Source organism: Hyla sarda, chromosome 12, assembly GCF_029499605.1.
Source record: "Hyla sarda isolate aHylSar1 chromosome 12, aHylSar1.hap1, whole genome shotgun sequence".
NCBI lineage: Eukaryota > Metazoa > Chordata > Amphibia > Anura > Hylidae > Hyla > Hyla sarda.
This window is the reverse complement of record NC_079200.1, coordinates 84,802,520-84,822,765: the sequence shown is the minus strand read 5'-3', so window position 1 is coordinate 84,822,765 and position 20,246 is coordinate 84,802,520. Positions and strand designations below refer to the sequence as shown.

At 44.6% G+C, this 20,246-nt stretch overlaps 1 long non-coding RNA gene and 5 other non-coding genes across 7 annotated transcripts; all 6 read right to left on the bottom strand.

Moving 5' to 3' along the window:
• Positions 1 to 11,703: 11,703 nt before the first annotated feature.
• Positions 11,704 to 18,669, bottom strand: LOC130296808 (uncharacterized). Of its 2 annotated transcripts, none has more exons than XR_008849296.1 (7): positions 18,368 to 18,669; positions 17,458 to 17,507; positions 16,610 to 16,659; positions 12,681 to 12,732; positions 12,382 to 12,435; positions 12,092 to 12,139; positions 11,704 to 11,998 (listed from the first exon to the last, which is right to left on the bottom strand). It is a non-coding gene; the product is annotated as an uncharacterized LOC130296808 (long non-coding RNA). The 2 variants fall into 2 exon arrangements; XR_008849295.1 differs by having other exon boundaries at positions 12,382 to 12,438; positions 18,368 to 18,666.
• Positions 12,231 to 12,322, bottom strand: LOC130297153 (small nucleolar SNORD12/SNORD106). Its single transcript, XR_008849430.1, has one exon. It is a non-coding gene; the product is annotated as a small nucleolar SNORD12/SNORD106 (small nucleolar RNA).
• On the bottom strand, positions 12,508 to 12,598 carry LOC130297151 (small nucleolar SNORD12/SNORD106). The gene has a single exon (XR_008849428.1). It is a non-coding gene; the product is annotated as a small nucleolar SNORD12/SNORD106 (small nucleolar RNA).
• LOC130297152 (small nucleolar SNORD12/SNORD106) lies at positions 16,473 to 16,564 on the bottom strand. The gene has a single exon (XR_008849429.1). It is a non-coding gene; the product is annotated as a small nucleolar SNORD12/SNORD106 (small nucleolar RNA).
• LOC130297154 (small nucleolar SNORD12/SNORD106) lies at positions 17,321 to 17,412 on the bottom strand. Its single transcript, XR_008849431.1, has one exon. It is a non-coding gene; the product is annotated as a small nucleolar SNORD12/SNORD106 (small nucleolar RNA).
• Positions 18,145 to 18,236, bottom strand: LOC130297155 (small nucleolar SNORD12/SNORD106). Its single transcript, XR_008849432.1, has one exon. It is a non-coding gene; the product is annotated as a small nucleolar SNORD12/SNORD106 (small nucleolar RNA).
• Positions 18,670 to 20,246: the final 1,577 nt, after the last annotated feature.

Below are 20,246 nucleotides of genomic sequence, written 5' to 3'. Positions count from 1 at the left end.
AATATCACACCACCATGATACAGGCAATATACATCCATCATATCTGCATATAATATCACACCACCAGGATACAGGCAATATACATCCATCATATCTGCATATAATATCACACCACCAGGATACAGGCAATATACATCCATCATATCTGCATATAATATCACACCACCATGATACAGGCAATATACATCCATCATATCTGCATATTATATCACACCACCATGATACAGGCAATATACATCCATCATATCTGCATATTATATCACACCACCAGGATACAGGCAATATACATCCATCATATCTGCATATAATATCACACCACCATGATACAGGCAATATACATCCATCATATCTGCATATTATATCACACCACCAGGATACAGGCAATATACATCCATCATATCTGCATATTATATCACACCACCAGGATACAGGCAATATACATCCATCATATCTGCATATTATATCACACCACCATGATACAGGCAATATACATCCATCATATCTGCATATTATATCACACCACCATGATACAGGCAATATACATCCATCATATCTGCATATTATATCACACCACCATGATACAGGCAATATACATCCATCATATCTGCATATAATATCACACCATCATGATACAGGCAATATACATCCATCATATCTGCATATAATATCACACCACCAGGATACAGGCAATATACATCCATCATATCTGCATATTATATCACACCACCATGATACAGGCAATATACATCCATCATATCTGCATATAATATCACACCACCATGATACAGGCAATATACATCCATCATATCTGCATATTATATCACACCACCATGATACAGGCAATATACATCCATCATATCTGCATATTATATCACACCACCAGGATACAGGCAATATACATCCATCATATCTGCATATAATATCACACCACCATGATACAGGCAATATACATCCATCATATCTGCATATTATATCACACCACCATGATACAGGCAATATACATCCATCATATCTGCATATTATATCACACCACCATGATACAGGCAATATACATCCATCATATCTGCATGTAATATCACACCACCATGATACAGGCAATATACATCCATCATATCTGCATGTAATATCACACCACCAGGATACAGGCAATATACATCCATCATATCTGCATGTAATATCACACCATCATGATACAGGCAATATACATCCATCATATCTGCATATTATATCACACCACCATGATACAGGCAATATACATCCATCATATCTGCATATAATATCACACCACCATGATACAGGCAATATACATCCATCATATCTGCATATTATATCACACCATCATGATACAGGCAATATACATCCATCATATCTGCATATTATATCACACCACCATGATACAGGCAATATACATCCATCATATCTGCATATTATATCACACCACCATGATACAGGCAATATACATCCATCATATCTGCATATAATATCACACCATCATGATACAGGCAATATACATCCATCATATCTGCATATAATATCACACCACCATGATACAGGCAATATACATCCATCATATCTGCATATAATATCACACCATCATGATACAGGCAATATACATCCATCATATCTGCATATAATATCACACCATCATGATACAGGCAATATACATCCATCATATCTGCATATTATATCACACCACCATGATACAGGCAATATACATCCATCATATCTGCATATAATATCACACCATCATGATACAGGCAATATACATCCATCATATCTGCATATAATATCACACCACCATAATACAGGCAATATACATCCATCATATCTGCATATAATATCACACCATCATGATACAGGCAATATACATCCATCATATCTGCATATAATATCACACCATCATGATACAGGCAATATACATCCATCATATCTGCATATAATATCACACCACCATGATACAGGCAATATACATCCATCATATCTGCATATTATATCACACCACCAGGATACAGGCAATATACATCCATCATATCTGCATATTATATCACACCACCAGGATACAGGCAATATACATCCATCATATCTGCATATTATATCACACCATCATGATACAGGCAATATACATCCATCATATCTGCATATTATATCACACCACCATGATACAGGCAATATACATCCATCATATCTGCATATTATATCACACCACCATGATACAGGCAATATACATCCATCATATCTGCATATAATATCACACCATCATGATACAGGCAATATACATCCATCATATCTGCATATAATATCACACCATCATGATACAGGCAATATACATCCATCATATCTGCATATTATATCACACCACCATGATACAGGCAATATACATCCATCATATCTGCATATTATATCACACCACCAGGATACAGGCAATATACATCCATCATATCTGCATATAATATCACACCACCATGATACAGGCAATATACATCCATCATATCTGCATATTATATCACACCACCAGGATACAGGCAATATACATCCATCATATCTGCATATTATATCACACCACCAGGATACAGGCAATATACATCCATCATATCTGCATATAATATCACACCACCAGGATACAGGCAATATACATCCATCATATCTGCATATTATATCACACCACCATAATACAGGCAATATACATCCATCATATCTGCATATTATATCACACCACCAGGATACAGGCAATATACATCCATCATATCTGCATATTATATCACACCACCATAATACAGGCAATATACATCCATCATATCTGCATATAATATCACACCACCAGGATACAGGTAGGATCCTATATTGTATATATGTGACATCAGGGCCCAGGATTCTGGAATAGAAATTATTGAAATGTTGTTTACAACCTCTGAAAATGGAACATAGATTTCAATGCTGGGATGAGGAGGGGGCTTGTGTGTGGATAGCGGGAGCTTACATCTTGACAACATGTGGCGGTAAATGCCCTGGACACTTGGAATGGAGAATGGATATGAAGCTTCACTCATGACCAGCAGTGTATTCACATGTGGCTCTGGTAATGTGATTATGACTGGAAAATAATGAGAAGGAAGCCACATGATGACTATTACCAGATCAGTGTGACAGTCACATCTCTGCTGACTCTGTCCAGAACAAGGAAACCTGATTTTCCTTAAGACAAATGGATGATGGCGTCCGGCTGTCAAGAAACATTTCTCAGCAGATTTCTCCACAAAGTAGGCTCAATGGTACATGACACAGTAAGGTCTTTAATACAAGATTATTTCATTCATATATAATGCATTCAAAATGTTTTAAGATCCTTTCACATTTTTTTTTAATAATTATGGTGCAATATTATGTTATTTTTCAGCCTTGTGCCAAAAAAAAAAAAAATAATAATAATATATATATATTTCATTTTCCATTATTCTGCACTCAATACCCCATAATTAGAGAGTAAAAGTAGAATTTTTCCCCGGAGGTCCTACAGCAGGGCAGAACATATGGGTTCAACTTATTTTCCTTAGCTAGAACGAGAAGAGACTATGGATCTCAATCACTTAGCAAATAAAAGCACCCACTGAACAGACACACAGAGTTTTTTCTTCTAGAACATCGAAAGAGACAGTGCCTTATTTTGTTTAACACAATTTAACATTTTTTATTCCTAAGACAAAGGATAACCTTTTTACTCCACCTACATCAGCAGCAAGTGATCTCTACTTGATGGGCCATGTAGAATAAGTAATCTGGTTGAAAAATGTTTTTCTCAGTCAGCTCCATTGGGGGACACAGAAACCATGGGTATATGCTGCTGACACTAGGCAACAAGAAAAGTCTGCCCCTCTGGGAAGGATATACCTGCCACAGGCACCTGAGCTAATCAGTTTTAGCTTAGTGTCAGTAGGAGGCAGACACAGGTCTGGAGTTCTCCAGACCTGGTCTTCTTTTTTTATTTTATAGTTAGGGCCTGTTTTAGGTTCTTTTCTCCTTTTTATTTACTTATTTTTACGTGGGGTTTTTATGTGGCTAAGGGTATAAAGTATGCACCGTTAACCCCTTCCTGCCGATGGGTTGCACCTTGGGTCCAGGTTCCCTTATCTTCCCTGCTCGTCCCGCTGTCTCCGCCTGACGTGATGCAGGTCACTATAGCTGGCTGAAGACATCTTAGGTGAGTATGGCTGTTTACAGGGTGAATGTATATCCTTCCTTCCCCCTCCCCCTTCACTTTCCCACCACCGCTTTATCTATTATGCCTGAGTCCTTGCTTGGGGAGCCCCTTATCCTTGGGGCCTCCTGGGTGGGAATTTTCAAACACCCCCCCCCCCACCCCCAGTTTTGGGCACACTCCTCTTTATTCACTTTGGGGACAGTTCCTGCTCTACCATTCTGCTGGGGATTCCGTTAGCTTTCGGCTGCGCTGCCTGCACACAGCCGGCAGCTTTCTCTCTACCCCGGCCGCACTTCAGTTGAAGCTGCCAAAGCACAGGAGGCTTTCATAATGGCCACGGTCCACTCCCCACCGGCCGGCATTTCGGCGGGGATCTTTGCACTGGCTTTTCAGCGCGCTGCAAGGGGGTCAATTTTCGCCAATGAGGTTCAGTCTGGTGCTGGCCCTCCCCCCTCCCTCTCTGCTCTGAGAGACATCCGAGGGACACAGACACAGGGGGAGACTGCTCCATTTTCTCCTGGTCTCACAATGTCTGAACACAGAACCCCCCCCCCCAACCAGACTGGTCACTGCAGCCCTGGTCACTTATTATGCTTGTGTGGTTGCTGCAGAACCCACCTGCCCTGCCTGCACCACTGCGCACCCCGGCCTTTCAAGACCCGTCCTTTCTGTTCCGGCCAAGTCCAGCATCCGTAAGCCTCCCTCCCTCTACCTGAAGGGATGCCCCCACCTGAAGATTCTTCTCGGGTGGGAGGGCATTTGTTCTCTTTCCAGGACGTCTGGTCCACCCACGTGCAGGACTCTTGGGTCCGAGATGTTGTTTCCAACGGCTATCGGATCAAGTTTACTTCTTTTCCAAGGGATCGCTTTTTTCATTTCCGCCCCAGCAACAAAGACCACCCCCCCCCCCCGTTCCACTTCCTTGGCAGCGGCCTTTCGACTCACGCCTCGGACTCAGACCCTTCTCACTCAGGGAGTGATAGTCCCAGTTCCTCCCAAGGAGCATTTTTTGGGCTTCTATTCAAACCTGTTTGTGGTTCCCAAGAAAGTGGGTTCTGTCCGCCTGATCCTGGATCTGAAGCTCCTCAACCATCACCTTCTCTTCCGTCATTTCCGTATGGAGTCTCTCTGTTCTGTAGTGGCATCCATGAATCAAGGGGAGTTTCTGTCCTCGGTGGATATCCGAGACGCCTACCCCATTTTTCCAGCACATCAGCGATATCTTCGCTTCGCCGTTCCAGAGGGCCATTTTCAGTTTGTGGCCCTTCCCTTTGGTCTGGCCACGGCTCCAAGTGTCTTCACCAAGGTTCTGGGGGCAGTGATCACCATCCTGCGGCCTCAGGGTGTGTCTGTAATTCCCTACCTGGACGACCTTCTGGTCAAGGCTTCAACCAGGGCCCAGAATCAAGAGAGTTTCCGTCTCACTCTTCAGACCTTGTCCCGTTTCAGCTGGGTGGTCAATCAGGACAAGTCCAACCTGACTCCCACCCAGTCTCTAATTTTCCAGGGACTCCAGTTCGACACAGTGACCACCCAGATTCAGCTTCCGCCGGACAAGCGCCTTGCTCTATTATCAGTTTGGATTCTCCGGCGTCCTGTTTCGGTTTTCATACGGTTCTGCATGGAAGTCCTGGGTTGGATGGTGTCGGCCATGGAAGCCGTTCCTTTCGCCTAGTTTCATTATCGCCCACTTCAAAATTTCTGTTCTGTCCCGGTGGGACAAGTCTCCGCTATCCCAGGATCATTCTTCCTTCCAGGACTTGCCAGTCCCTCCTGTGGTGGCTTCGGTCCCCTCTTCTTCGTCAGGGGCGATCCTTTCTGCCCCTCTACTGGCAGGTCATCTCGATGGATGCCAATTTCAGTGGTTGGGGAGGAGTCTTCAGGGACCAGACGGTCCAGGGTCCTCTTTGCCACCCCAATTTACAGTTGCGGCATTTGATGGCGTGGCGGTTGAGACCGCTGTTCTGAGAGCCAGGGGGTTCTCTCCCCAAGTAGTTCGCACTATGATCAAGGCGTGCAAGCCCTCCTCTGCGAGGATTTACCACCATACTTGGCGGTCTTATTTTCGTTGGTGTGGGCTGTTCAGACGTACCTTTCAGTCACTTCTTCCTTTCGCCAGAGTGACTCCTTCTTAGTGCTTACGGAGAGTCGTCGTAATGGAGTTCCTGCTTCAAAAGTGACCTTTTCACGGCGGATCTGTTCTGCCATTTCGGAAGCTTACCGCTGCAAGGGGAAGACTCCTCCTTTCAGGGTTTCAGCTCATTCCACTCTGGGCCTCCTGGGCTCTCCACAACAGGGCTTCTGCCTTGCAAATTTGTAGAAAATCAAATCCAGTTGTGCAAACCCTGTGGCATAATCCCTGAGAAGACTGGAGGCTGCTTCAACTAAGTATTGAGCGACGGGTCTGAATACTTATGTAAATGTAATATTTTAGTTTTCCTTTTCAATAAATTAGCAAAGATTGTATTTGCTTTGTTATTATAGAGTATTGAGTGTAGAATGATGGGAGGGGACTTTTTTTATTTTAGCACTGCTGACCCCTTCATCTTTATTACTGGTGAGAAGGCTGACCCCCTCTATCCCTAATGACACTACTGACCCTTCTTATTTCCAATGCTAGTCACCCATTACTAATGACTCTTCTATCGCCATCGCTAACCTCTCCTATCCTCTTACCTGGTAAAACTGTTGACCACTCCTGCACCCTGAACTGTTGACACCGCTGAGCCCTCCTATCCCATTGTTGGTGACATTGGTAACTCTCCTATCCTCTTTACTAGCGATACTGCTGAACTCCCCCTATCACCTTTACTAGTGACACCATTGACCCTTCCTATCTCCCCTGCTGGTAACCCTTCCTATGCCAGTCATTGGTGACAAGGGTGTTTGAATCAGTCAATCAGATATGAGAACATAAAATGATGAGATAACCTGTGACTAACACCAGTAACAAAGCTGACTCTATGGAAGCTTTTAACTGTTAATATTTATAGCAGAGATTAAACAGTACAACACAAATCAGTCCCTCCACCGAACACACGGCCTACTGCAAACTCCTCTAAGCAGATCTGCAGGCATAGGAGCTCACATCTACTTTGCCTATCACTCACAATGTATCAGTCCCATCATACAACGTACTGTGGTTGTGGACTTAGTGTTGTTTCATGTAGTGATTGTGTCTGGAGGGATGAGTAGTTGTTCCCACACAGTGGACTGCTCATTTAATCTGTGCTATAAGAGGATTTCCTAAATGTGCCATATGTGATCTAAATGAATCTCTTCATAAGCAACTTCTTATCAGACAGATGGAGCACAGCTGTGCAGACGGCATGCTGTTCTGTGGCTCTCTATGTACACAGCAGTACAGCTGCCAAAATATTATGCTCCATTTGGAGCTATACGGGAATGTATCATTGTCTGTGTAAATTAAGTTCTTACCCAAGTTTTCCTGGGCGTATGTCATATGTACTCATCCCCCCCCCCACATTTATCAGGGTGCATGTTCTTCATAATTAGCATTTCAATAAAATGGTTAACAAGGGCTTTTGGGGAGTGTTTTTAAATAAAACATTTTTAAAAATGTGTTTTTTTAATTATTGAATTTTCAGGCTTAGTAGTGGAAGCTGTCTTAGATGGAATCCATTACTAAGCCGGGCTTAGCGTTAGCCCCAAAATCAGCGCTAACGTCCAATTACTACCCCAGTACCCACCGCCACAGGGGTGCCGGGAAGAGCCAGTACAGACAGGCCCGGAGCGGCAAAAATGGCCCTCTTGGGCCTAGGCGGTAACAGACGGGCATTATTTAGGCTGGGGAGGGCCAGTAACAATGGTCCTTGCCCACCCCTGGTAACGTCAGGCTGTTGCCGCTTGGTTGGTGTCTGGCTGATACTGAAAATAGGAGGAAGCCTATGCTTTTTTTTTTTTAAATAAATAAAACGGGTGGTTTCCCCATTTTCTCATTATCAGCCAGATACCAACCAAGCAGCAACAGCCTTACGTTACCAGGTTGGGCGAGGACCATTGTTATTGGCCCTCCCCAGCCTAAATAACGCCAGCCTGTTACCGCCTAGGCCCTGGAGTGCCATTTTTGATGTTCCAGGCCTGTTGGTACAGACTCTTCCTGGAACCCCTGTGGCAGTGGGTACCGGGGTAATAATTGGGGGTTGGGGCTAACGCTAAGCCCCGACTTAGTAATGGATTCTGTCTACAAGACGGCTTCCACTACTAAGCCTGAAAATTCAATTATAAAAAACACAACACATTGAAACGAGATTTTTATTAAACTCCCACAGCCTTCATTAACTCTTTTATTGACATTAAAAAAAATAAAAAATGCTGATCATTGCAATCCACCGAATCTGATGTAGTCCTCCACATTCACGTATCTAAAATCAGGGGGGGGAGGAAAACTACCTACAACCATTTCTGTGATTTTTAACAATCTGGTGTGAAATTTGATATAAACTGGAGTCTCACTCCTTTGAAAAGATCATGTAAAGCAGACGATATGCATGGACACAGCCACTTTTACTAAACTGACATGAACTGTGTATACCGCAGCACAATGCTCTGAAAATGTGGTTGATGATTTTCGCTTTTTGTGAGCAGTGTACCGCGGGAAATGGCCACAGCTCTGAGAAGTGAGAGGTAGGAGTGCACAGTAGAGCGAGGGGGGGGGGGGGGTAATTTCCATATTATTTGCACAAACTTTATCAAAGAGTGCATACCTTTTGTAAATCGTGAACAAGAGTGTAAATTAGACAGTAACAGGGGTAGATCTGTGTCTACAATAGACACCTAATGATAAATCTTCCCCTAAAATGCTTAGTTTTTTTTTTTAGAAGATTTCCTAGGAACAGCCTGAAAGAAAACCAAACTAGGTATAAGAAACATCCCTATAATCTGGAAAAGGTACACTCACTCAGGTGGTATAGATGGTACCGAGGATGATGTTTTGGCTGCAGCCTCTGCCGATTCCTGACTGGGATCCTCCTTAGAACTCAATGGCTCTGGTTCACTTCCAACAAGAAATGCTGACTGTGCTACCCACTTGGAGACTGCTCTCAGGTATGGAGGCTTTCTAAATATTAATCAGGCCGCCGCCATACTGCTGCCCAGCGTCTGACATCACTTCCGGGGATTCCGGTCACATGTCTGCTCCGATGTCACTTCCGCTTAGAAGCGCACGACTCTACAATACCTCTGTCCACACTGGAAGCACGCCTGTGCAAAGGATCCACACTGCCAGAGTCCTCTGTGCATTGCTCCTACACTTACTTGCAACATGCTAGCATCAGGGCTCCCCCACCTTCAGATAGTGGAGCCAGACTTCCACCTCCCAAACTAGGGACTATAGGATACCCCAAAACTATGCATATTTGCACCACTTCCCTCAGCCTCTTCATCCACCTAAAACAGGTCTCCTGCTCAGGCAGGCTCCCAGAATAGGAGACACTGAGTCTAGAGAGTAGGGTTCTTTTTATCCTCAGGTTTCCTGTCCTTATGGGCAGAGTCCCTCTCAGGTGGTGCTGTCATAGCAAAGTGGAGAGAAAGTTTTCCTAATCTAGGGTTCACACTTAACAGGTATGTGAATTAACCTGTTAAGGACCCAGGATGTACCTGTATGCCGGTGGGAATTTCAGTCCCCGCCGCGTGGTGACCAGACCAGGGTGACTGCTGATATCAATCAGCAGGCACCCCGGCAATTTGCTCGATTCCGGGTGTATGGTGACCTGGATTATAAAGAGGGATCATGGTTGCCCAAGACACCCACAGTCCCCCTGAAGGGATAGGAGTGAGGTGGCAGGGGTGCCACCCTGGCTAATGATCGTATAGACATGACAACCAGTAGCAGATTGGGGAGGTTTGATTAACTTCTGGTTTCCCCATTCTGCCCACCCACAATAGGTGGGGCAGAACGGGGAAACTGCCAGGGACCGGTGCCAAAAAGGTCCCATCTGCAGAGGCTGCAATCGGCAGGTGGCGATGACTTGCAGCTTGCTCCCTGGATCCTACTGTAGCCCTCCAGATGTTGCAAAACTACACCTACCAGCATGCCCAGACAGCTGTTTGGGCATGCTGGGATTTGTAATTTTACAACAGCTGGAGGTCTACATCTTAGAGACCACTGCACAGTAATCTCCAAACTGTAGCCCTCTAGATCTTGCAAAACTACAACTTCTAGCATGCACACACAGCAGTTTGCTGTCTGTGCATGCTGAGATTTGTAGTTTTGCAATATCTGGAGGGACAGTTTGGAGATCACTGTGCAGAGGTCTCCAAAACGTTAGCCCTCCAGATGTTGTAAAACTACAAATCCCAGCATGCCCAAATAGCTGTTTCGGCATACTGGTAGTTGTAGTTATGCAACAGCAGGAGGTATGCAACTACATCTCCCAGCATATGCCCATGCTGGGAGTTTTGCAACAGCTGGAGACACACTAGTTGGAAAATACCGAGTTAGATAACAGAACCTGACTGTTTTCCAATCAGTGTGCCTCCAGCTGTTGCAAAAGTACAACTCCCAGCATGCACAGTCAGTACATGCTGGGAGTTTTAGTTTTGAAACAGCTGGAGGTTTGCCACCCCCATGTGAAGGTACAGGGTACATTCACACGGGCAGGTTTACAGTAAATTTCCTGCTTGAAGTTTGAGCTGCAGCGCAGACTAGCGGGAAACGCACTTTAATCTGCCAGTACGAACGTACCCTAAACACACTACATATACTCTCTCCCCCCCCCCCCCCCAATAAAAATGAACGCATCGTACGGAAGTGTTTCCGAAACAGAGCCTCCAGCTGTTGCAAAACAACTCCCAGCATTTCTGGACAGCCACCGACTGTCCAGGCATGCTGGGAGTTTAGCAACAGCTGAAGGCACCCTGTTTGGGAATCACTGGCGTAGAATACCCGCCAAAAAAATACCCACATGACCCCATTTTGGAAACTATACCCCTTGTTTGGGTTCGTGAGTGGTGTAGTGAGCCATAACACCTCACAGGTGTTTAATGAAAATTCTTCAAAGTTGGATGGAAAGTGAAAAAAATTCACTAAAATGCTGGTGTTACCCTAAATTTCTCATTTTCACAAGGGAATAGGAAAAAAAAGCCCCAAAATTTGTAACCCCATTTCTTCTGAGTAAGAACATACCCTATATGTGGACATCAAGTGCTCTGCAGGCGAACTACAATGCTCAGAAGGAGCGCCATTGGCCTTTTGAAGAGAAAATGTGTCAGGAATTGAAGGCCACGTGTGTTTATAAAGTATAAAGCCCCCATAGTGCCAGAACAATGGACACCCCCCCCCCCATTTTGGAAACTACACCCATCACGTAATGTAAGGGGTACAAGTGAGCATTTACGCCCCACAGGAGTCTGACAATTAAAAAAAACATTTATTGACCAAGTTGTGTTGTAAAGCTGCACCACCTCCACAATAGTAAAACACGAAGACACCAGAGGGAGGCACTGTAGGAAGACGAAGAACACCCCCACACAGCCACAAATTGTCAAAACTTAACTTTTATTTATTCACCCCAGAAAAGGATAACACCAGATCCAGAGTAATCAGCCCCATAAACCCCCTGGGCACATCCTTCACATATGGATGGAGGATTAGTGTGGAAACACCTGGTTCTTTGGAAGCTGCAGGCCCATTTTCTTCACCCTTCATTAGGATTGGGGTAGTGAGGTTACTGCAACCCGAGCCTTTTCTGTCCTTCACATCACATGAGCAGCCATATCCCCAGGCTTGTTCTCCATATCAGATACAACTGGCTGGATCTCCTCAGCACCATGACAGGTTTACTGTGAGGGGCAAAACAAAATATTCAACATGCCCAGTCTGCTGGGAGACATCCACATTCAGACTACAACCCTCATCTCCAGATCAGAACTTACCTGCTCATGTTTGCCACACTGACCCCACATCTGCCACAGACTCCATCACTGCCAACAGAGAAGGAAGAAGTCACTCACCACTGGACTGTATAATACATTTATAAAGATGGGGAGGGGCATAAAACCACATATTGGGCAGGTGGAAGTATCAGACAGTACTGGCAAATCAGCATCACAAGTCACCAGAGTCGATCTGATGGGGAAAAAAGTTCTGTCATCATGTACATCAACCTATGACTGATTACAACTCCCAGGCATCCTCTCCCCAAGGAATAGCATCCAGAACATACCTGATCATGTCAGCCACGATGACCCTTTAACTCTTTGCAGACAGGACGCCATCACTGCTGACAGAAGATAAATAAGAGTCATTGATCGCAGGATTGTAAATATATCGATACAGATTGGAAGGGACAGGTGGTGTATCAGACAGTACTGGCTAATCAGTTCACAGGTCACCAGGGTCGATCTGATGGGGAAAAAAGTTCTGTCATCACGTACATCAGCCTACAAGGGACTACAACTACCAGAAGCCCCAATGGAGGAATCTCATCCATACAAAGCACATTGAGCCCCTGACATAACTTACCACCACAGAGCAGGCTTGTTTGCAGGGAGTGTGATCTCTGCTCCATTCTCCCCTATGAAGAGAACAGTAACATTAATGCCAAAACAGTAGCCAGGAAGACAACCCCAGCAGCATTTAACATGTAAATACATATGTCCACCACATTGATCGTACACTTTCTACTGACTGGTAGAGTTGAGCAAACTTACAGTAAATTGGTCATTACAAACCTGGCAGCTCAGCCCTTGATGACTTTAGGCTGCATAAAATTCAGCTTTCCAAGTGCTCTGGTTGCTGGAAAAGTACAGGATGACTGTATCCACTTTAAGGGTACGTTTCCACCTGGCATATACACAGCGTATTTCATGCTGCACAAAATCTGCAGCAGCGGGAAATACGCTGCATACCCATACACATGAGGCTTTCCGATGGCAGCACTATATGGTGTAGTGAGTTTTGGAAGTGGAGCCGTGTGTCGGCATGACTGATGCGCGGCTCTGCCTCAAACGCACTCCACAGGGCTGCCACAGAAAGCCTTGTATGGCGAGAGAGGGTACGCTGAGTATTTCCCGCTGCCGCAGCAGATTTTGCGCAGCGTGAAATACGATGCGTATACGCCTCGAAGCGGAAATGTACCCTTAGTGTCAAACAAAACAGTTTGACAGAAATTGAAAATGTACATCATACAGCTTATTGAGCGTCCCAAACTAGGGTGCAGCAAGTCAAAAGTCAAGTATAATATACAAGTACAGATAACTGCAAAACCGGGGTGAGAGACAGAGTGGACAGATGAAATCCAAAATAAGGGGTATGGGACAGGGGACTGTATATACTTTTCCTGGCAACTAAAGCACTTTGAAAGCTGAACTAATTTATCCAGAATAAAGTCATCAAGGGCCGAGCTGCCAGGTTTGTTACGAACCAATTTACTGTCACAGTTTGCTCTCAAGACTTCTGCTTGCTTTCAGAAACAAACGGCCTACACGTAACTGCTGAAAACCTGTTCTGACTTAGTAAAACAAAGAAAACATCTAGAGCAGTGGTCTTCAACCTGCGGACCTCCAGATGTTGCAAAACTACAATTCCCAGCTTGCCCTTACAGCCAACAGCTGTCTGGGCATGCTGGGAGTTGTAGTTTTGCAACATCTGGAGGTCCGCAGGTTGAAGACCACTGCTCTACAGTAATTTCAGCTCACCACTATAGGATGTTCGATGACTGAAGATCTAGTATGGACTTGGAGAGCAGGCAAACAGCGGGCCGTATCCCGGAGTGTAACTTCATGAGGGGGCAAAAAAGCAGGGGCCTCCAGCTGCCCCAAAAAATAGACAATTAAAACGTCACTTTTATTCCATTAGTTAAAAACAAAAGGACATCCATGGTATATAAAACACCAATGCATTTCGAACCAAACGTGGCTCTTGGTTGTGGCCACGACAGCCATGTTTGGCTCGAAACGAGCTTCTTGTTCTTATATACCATGGATGTCATTTGTTTTTAACTAATGGAATAAAAGTGACGTTTTAATTTCACCATCTATTTTTTTGGAGCAACTGGAGGCCCTTGCTTTTTGCCCTCATGAACTGACTTAGTAATGCACACAGAATGGGTCCAAAACTACAGATCCAAAGCAACATCTCCTTGACTGAACATCTATGTTACTCATTGCTCTGCAGCTCTAACCAACCCTCAGGGTAAATTAGATCCCCCAGCAAATCCAAGTGCTAGTCCTGACCAGAGAGAAGGGCTGATCAGTCCAGACTGATCATAACACATGGTCTGTTCAAACAGCTAAGGAGTTGTTACAATGCATCAGTGCAGGTGACATGTGATCTATTTTGGATACATTGTATGAAATCCTTAGGCCCCTTTCACACTATAAAGTTGATCTGTTATAAACGTCCGTTAGAAAAGCATTAACGGATGTTAAACGTCCAATACAAAATCCCATTCAAGTCTATGGGATTTTTTGATTATCTGTTATGACCCGTTATAGCCGGTCATGAATAACGGACATTCTTTGCGACGGAAGAAAAAACGGCACATGCAACAGGTAAATTAAAGGCCGCTATCAACACTGAAGTCTATGGCAAACGTATGAGCCTTAATGTCATCCGTTTGCACCTGGTTTATAATATCCGTTATTACTTCTGAGCATGCTCAGAAGAGGTGACATCAGCAGACTCCTGCAGTGCTGAGGTACTACTAGTACTACCATCATAGAACAGACTTGTTTATACGATGGGAGTAGTCATTCCCTGGCTGCAGAAGTCTGCAGACAGCTGGGGAGGCGACAAGTGTTTGTACTACTACCCCCATCATGGAACAGAGTCTGTTCCATGATGGGGGTTGTAGTACAGGGGCTGAGGGATTGATCGCACCGGGTCTCACTTTTGAGACTCCATGTGATCGGAAGTTATTAAGCAGGGGAGCGGGCGGCATGGTCCGCAACCCTGCAATGTATCAGAGCATTTTAACTTTAATTTTTTAATCCCCCGCGGGAGCCCGGAAAGGCTGTTACTGAGGAGCCAATCAGGGCCTCGCCACAGGGTTTTTAAAGTGAACATTGAGTGGCAGCGGGGGCCATATGTATATTAAAAGCACTGTGGGGGTCAGACATATAGCCTATATATTTAGCCCCTCGACAGCACATTAAGATATGACCTCCGCCAGCGCATTTATATATACCCCCGCAGCGCATTTATAATGTGACCACCCCAGAGCATTTGTCATAATATGCTACTGCAGCGCTATGAATGAGGAGTATATCTATCAGCAGTGCATAGTGCCAGCATCCGGCCCAATGATTCTAATAGAAAGACTTTTTATACATAGCACTGCGGCTGCATATGTATATAGAAGCGCTGAGGGGGGCAGATAACGCTATATGCCTGCCCCCCCCCCCCCCCCCCCAGCACATCTATATACATCTACCCCTGCAGCGCTATGTATGAAAAGTATTTCTATCAGCATCATTGGGCCGGCTGCTAGTGTTATATGCTGCTGATAGAAATACTTTTCACATACAGCGCTGCAGTGGCATATTTGACAAATGCACTGTGGGATATATATGCACCCACAGGTGGTGGGGGGGGGGGGGGGGGTCACATGTTTATTAATGCACTGCAGGGGTATATATGGCAGGGACTCTTAATGCACTGGCGGTGGTCATCTCTTTATTAATGCACTGTGGGGGGCATATTATAAATGCACTGTGGGCTAGATATATAGGCTATATGTCTGCCCCCCAAAGCACTTTTTACATATGGCCCCCGTTGCCACTCAATGTTCATTTTAAAAACCCTGCCGGAGCCCTGAACGGCTCCTCGGTACTGGCCAATCAGGGTTCCCAGCTGGGGATTTAAAAATTAACGTTAAAATGCACGATACAGCGCAGGGTTGCTGACTATGCCGTCCGCTCCCCTGCTTAACTTCTGATCGCATTGGGTCTAAGAAGTGAGACCCGATCAATCCCTCAGCCCCCATCATGAAACAGACTGTTCCATGATGGAGATAGTAGTACAAACACTAATGTAGCCTCCCCAGCTGTCTGCAGACTCCTGCAGCTAGGGAATTACTACTCCCAACATGGAAACAAGTCTGTTCCATGATGGGAGTAGTAGTCCCGGCTGTGGGAGTCTGTAGGCAGAGGTGTTACGGCCATACATGTGGGATGTTATAACGCTCAGGGCAATAACAAAAAGTTCCATTTACTGACAAGCAGAAATCCTTAAGTTAATGAAAACTAATTATAAAGAGGATATTTGTTGCCCACACCCAGCAGCGGCCATGAGGGGTGGACAAAGTAAAGGGAGGTTGATGTATCAGACATTATTGGCAAATCAGTGTTACAGGTCACCAGGGCCGATCTGATGGGGAAAAAAGTTCTGTCATCATGTACATCAACCTTTGAAGGACTACAACCCCCAGAACAGTAGTATCCAGTACTTACCTACTCATGTCTGGTATGTTGTCCTAGCACCCTCAGGAGAGACACCAACACTGTCAAAAAATAAAAATACAGAGTCACCAACTCCAGAATGATTGGAGAAAGAGTAGATACAGGGGAGGGCAACCAAGGGAATTAAAGGGCCTAGTGGATTAGACCAAGACAGGTTTATCAAGCTTTGGGTTATTTTGGAGAAAAGGCAACTTAGGGGCGATCTGATCACAATGTACAAATGTTTCTAGTGATTTTTATATCTAGGCCGGTAACCATGACAAGGGGGCATCCTCTATGTCTAGAGGAAAGAAGGTTCCACCATCACAGGCAAATTCTTTACTGTAAGAGCAGTGAGACTATGGGACTCCTGTTGTGATGTCTGACTCAAGTAAAAAGTTCAAGGGGGACCTGGATGTTTTTCTGGAAGAATATAGCATTACAGGTTACAGATATTGGATTTATGGGGACAGAACGTTGATCCAGGGATTTATTCCTTTGCCATAATCATAACTGGAAAGGTCTCTTTCTCCCCACCCCCCTTTCAATATGGCACAGTGGAAATCCGCCTCTAAGGCTTTTATGCTTTTTCTAGTTAAACTCTTGTCTTTCTTTGCAACATTATAAACTCTAATTACAGTATACACATTTGTGGGGGGGAGCAGTGGTGATGGGTAGGACATTGAGGAAGGGGTCTGTCAACACACATGAGGGGTTAGGGGTAGTGATGTATCAGACAGTACTGGCAAATCAGTGTTACAGGTCACCAGGGCCGATCTGATGGGGAAAAAAGTTCTGTCATCATGTACATCAACCTTTGAAGGACTACAACCCCCAGAACAGTAGTATCCAGTACTTACCTACTCATGTCTGGTATGTTGATCTAGCACCCTCAGGAGAGACACCAACACTGTCAAAAAATAAAAATACAGAGTCACCAACTCCAGAATGATTGGAAAGAGAGTAGATACAGGGGAGGCCACCCAAGGGAATTAAAGACCCTAGTCGATTAGAGGTTTATCAAGCTTTGGGTTATTTTGGAGAAAAGGCAACTTAGGGGCGATCTGATCACAATGTACAAATGTTTATAGTGATCTTTTTATATCTAGGCCAGTAACCATGACAAGGGGGCATCCTCTATGTCTAGAGGAAAGAAGGTATTACCATCACAGACAGATTCTTTACTGTAAGAGCAGTGAGACTATGGGACTTGTGATGTCTGACTCAAGTAACAAGTTCAAGGAGGGCCTGGATGTATATAACATTACAGGTTACAGATATTGGATTTATGGGGACAGAACATTGATCCAGGGATTTATTCCTTTACCATAATCATAACTGGAAAGGGATCCCCCCCCCCCCTCCCCTTTCAAAATGGCGCAATGGGAATCCGCCTCTATAAGGCTTTTATGCTTTCTCTAGTTCAACTCTTTCTTTGCAACCATATAAAGTCTAATTACAGTATACACATTTGTGGGGGGAGGGGCAGTGGTGATGGGTAGGTCATTGAGGAAGGGGTCTGTCAACACACATGAGGGGTTAGGGGTAGTGATGTATCAGACAGTACTGGCAAATCAGTGTCACAGGTCACCAGGGCCGATCTGATGGGGAAAAAAGTTCTGTCATCATGTACATCAGACTACAAGTCCCAGCACCCCAGAGAACATGTATATCAGCGCCCGAGGGACTACAACCCACAGCAGACAGACATGCGCTCATCACATAAACCAGACTGCGGGATTACACAGCCCACACATCACCATCTCTTACCACCAGGCCGGGCGGCAGGGCAGGCGCCTCCGCGGGCCACGTGATCTCCGCTCCATGTGCTAGAAGCTACCGACAGGTCACTAGCAGGCAGGACTACAGCTCCTGACAGAGAAGGCACACAGCTGACGCTACACGGACCCCGGGACCACCGCCTAGATGAAGAGCTGCACAGCGAACACCACGACAGCCAAGTCCCGCACCACAAAGAGAACAACGGAAGCCGCGCATGGGCTCTTATACCCGCGGCTGGCACGCATGCGCGGTACAGATTCTCCGCCCCCCGGGGATGTAAAGTTTTCCGCGGTTCTTACAAAATTTAGAGCGCATGCGCAGCGCTACGCTGGTGATATAAAGTTTTTTCTAATCTGTGGAAAACGCCATGCGCATGTGCGAGTTCACGCTATTAGCGTACGCTACACTAATTGCGTAATGTCTGCGTAATGTCGCGCATGCGCAGTAGATCTAGCGTAGACTCGCGCATGTGTATGGCGTTTTTCACAGATTGGAACAATACCTGTTATGTAAAGTATTTCCAATCTGTGAAAAGTGCTATGCGCCTGCGCGAGTCTACGCTATTAGCGTAGACCTGTAGGGCTAGCGTAAACCCGCGCATGCGCAGTAGTAAATTTAGCTTATTGGAAAATACTTTAGATCATAGGCTTACGTTAATAGCGTAGCGTAGTTTGTGGGTAGCGTAGTGTAGCCTTAGGTTTACCATAGATTTATATTAGTATAGTGTACCTAGCGCAGGTTATAATTTAGCGTAGTTTAGGATTAATAGGGAAAGGAGGTAGGGTATAGGTTTTGAAGAGACTACAACTCCCAGCATGTCAAGGTATGCTGGGAGTTGTAGTTTAGCTTATATTACATTGAAGGGACCACAATTCTCAACATGCCCAGACAGCTAAAGGCTTTTGCAGGCATGCTGGGAGTTGTAGTTTTACACAGGTATAGAGCAGTTAGCGTAGTGTTAGCGCAATTTTAGCGTAGTTAGTGTAGCGTTAGCGCAATTTTAACGTATTTAGTGTAGTGTAGTGTAGTGTTAGCGCAGTTTTAGCGTATTTAGTGTAGCGTAGTGTTAGTGCAATTTTAACGTATTTAGTGTAGTGTTAGCGCAGTTTTAGCGTATTTAGTGTAGCGTTAGCGCAGTTTTAGCGTATTTAGTGTAGCGTTAGCGCAGTTTTAGCGTATTTAGTGTAGTGTTAGCAGTTTTAGCGTATTTAGTGTAGTGTTAGTGCAGTTTTAGCGTATTTAGTGTAGTGTTAGCGCAGTTTTAGCGTATTTAGTGTAGTTAGTGCAGTTTTAGCGTATTTCGTGTAGTGTAAGCGCAGTTTTAGCGTATTTAGTGTAGTGTTAGCGCAGTTTTAGCGTATTTAGTGTAGTGTTAGTGCAGTTTTAGTGTAGTGTTAGTGCAGTTTTAACGTATTTAGTGTAGCGTAGTGTTAGCGCAGTTTTAGCGTATTTAGTGTAGTGTTAGCGCAGTTTTAGCGTATTTAGTGTAGTGTTAGTGCAATTTTAGCGTATTTAGTGTAGTGTTAGTGCAGTTTTAGTGTAGTGTTAGTGCAGTTTTAACGTATTTAGTGTAGCGTAGTGTTAGCGCAGTTTTAGCGTATTTAGTGTAGTGTTAGCGCAGTTTTAGCGTATTTAGTGTAGTGTTAGTGCAATTTTAACGTATTTAGTGTAGCGTAGTGTTAGCGCAGTTTTAGCGTATTTAGTGTAGTGTTAGTGCAGTTTTAGCGTATTTAGTGTAGTGTTAGTGCAGTTTTAGTGTAGTGTTAGTGCAGTTTTAACGTATTTAGTGTAGCGTAGTGTTAGCGCAGTTTTAGCGTATTTAGTGTAGTGTTAGCGCAGTTTTAGCGTATTTAGTGTAGTGTTAGTG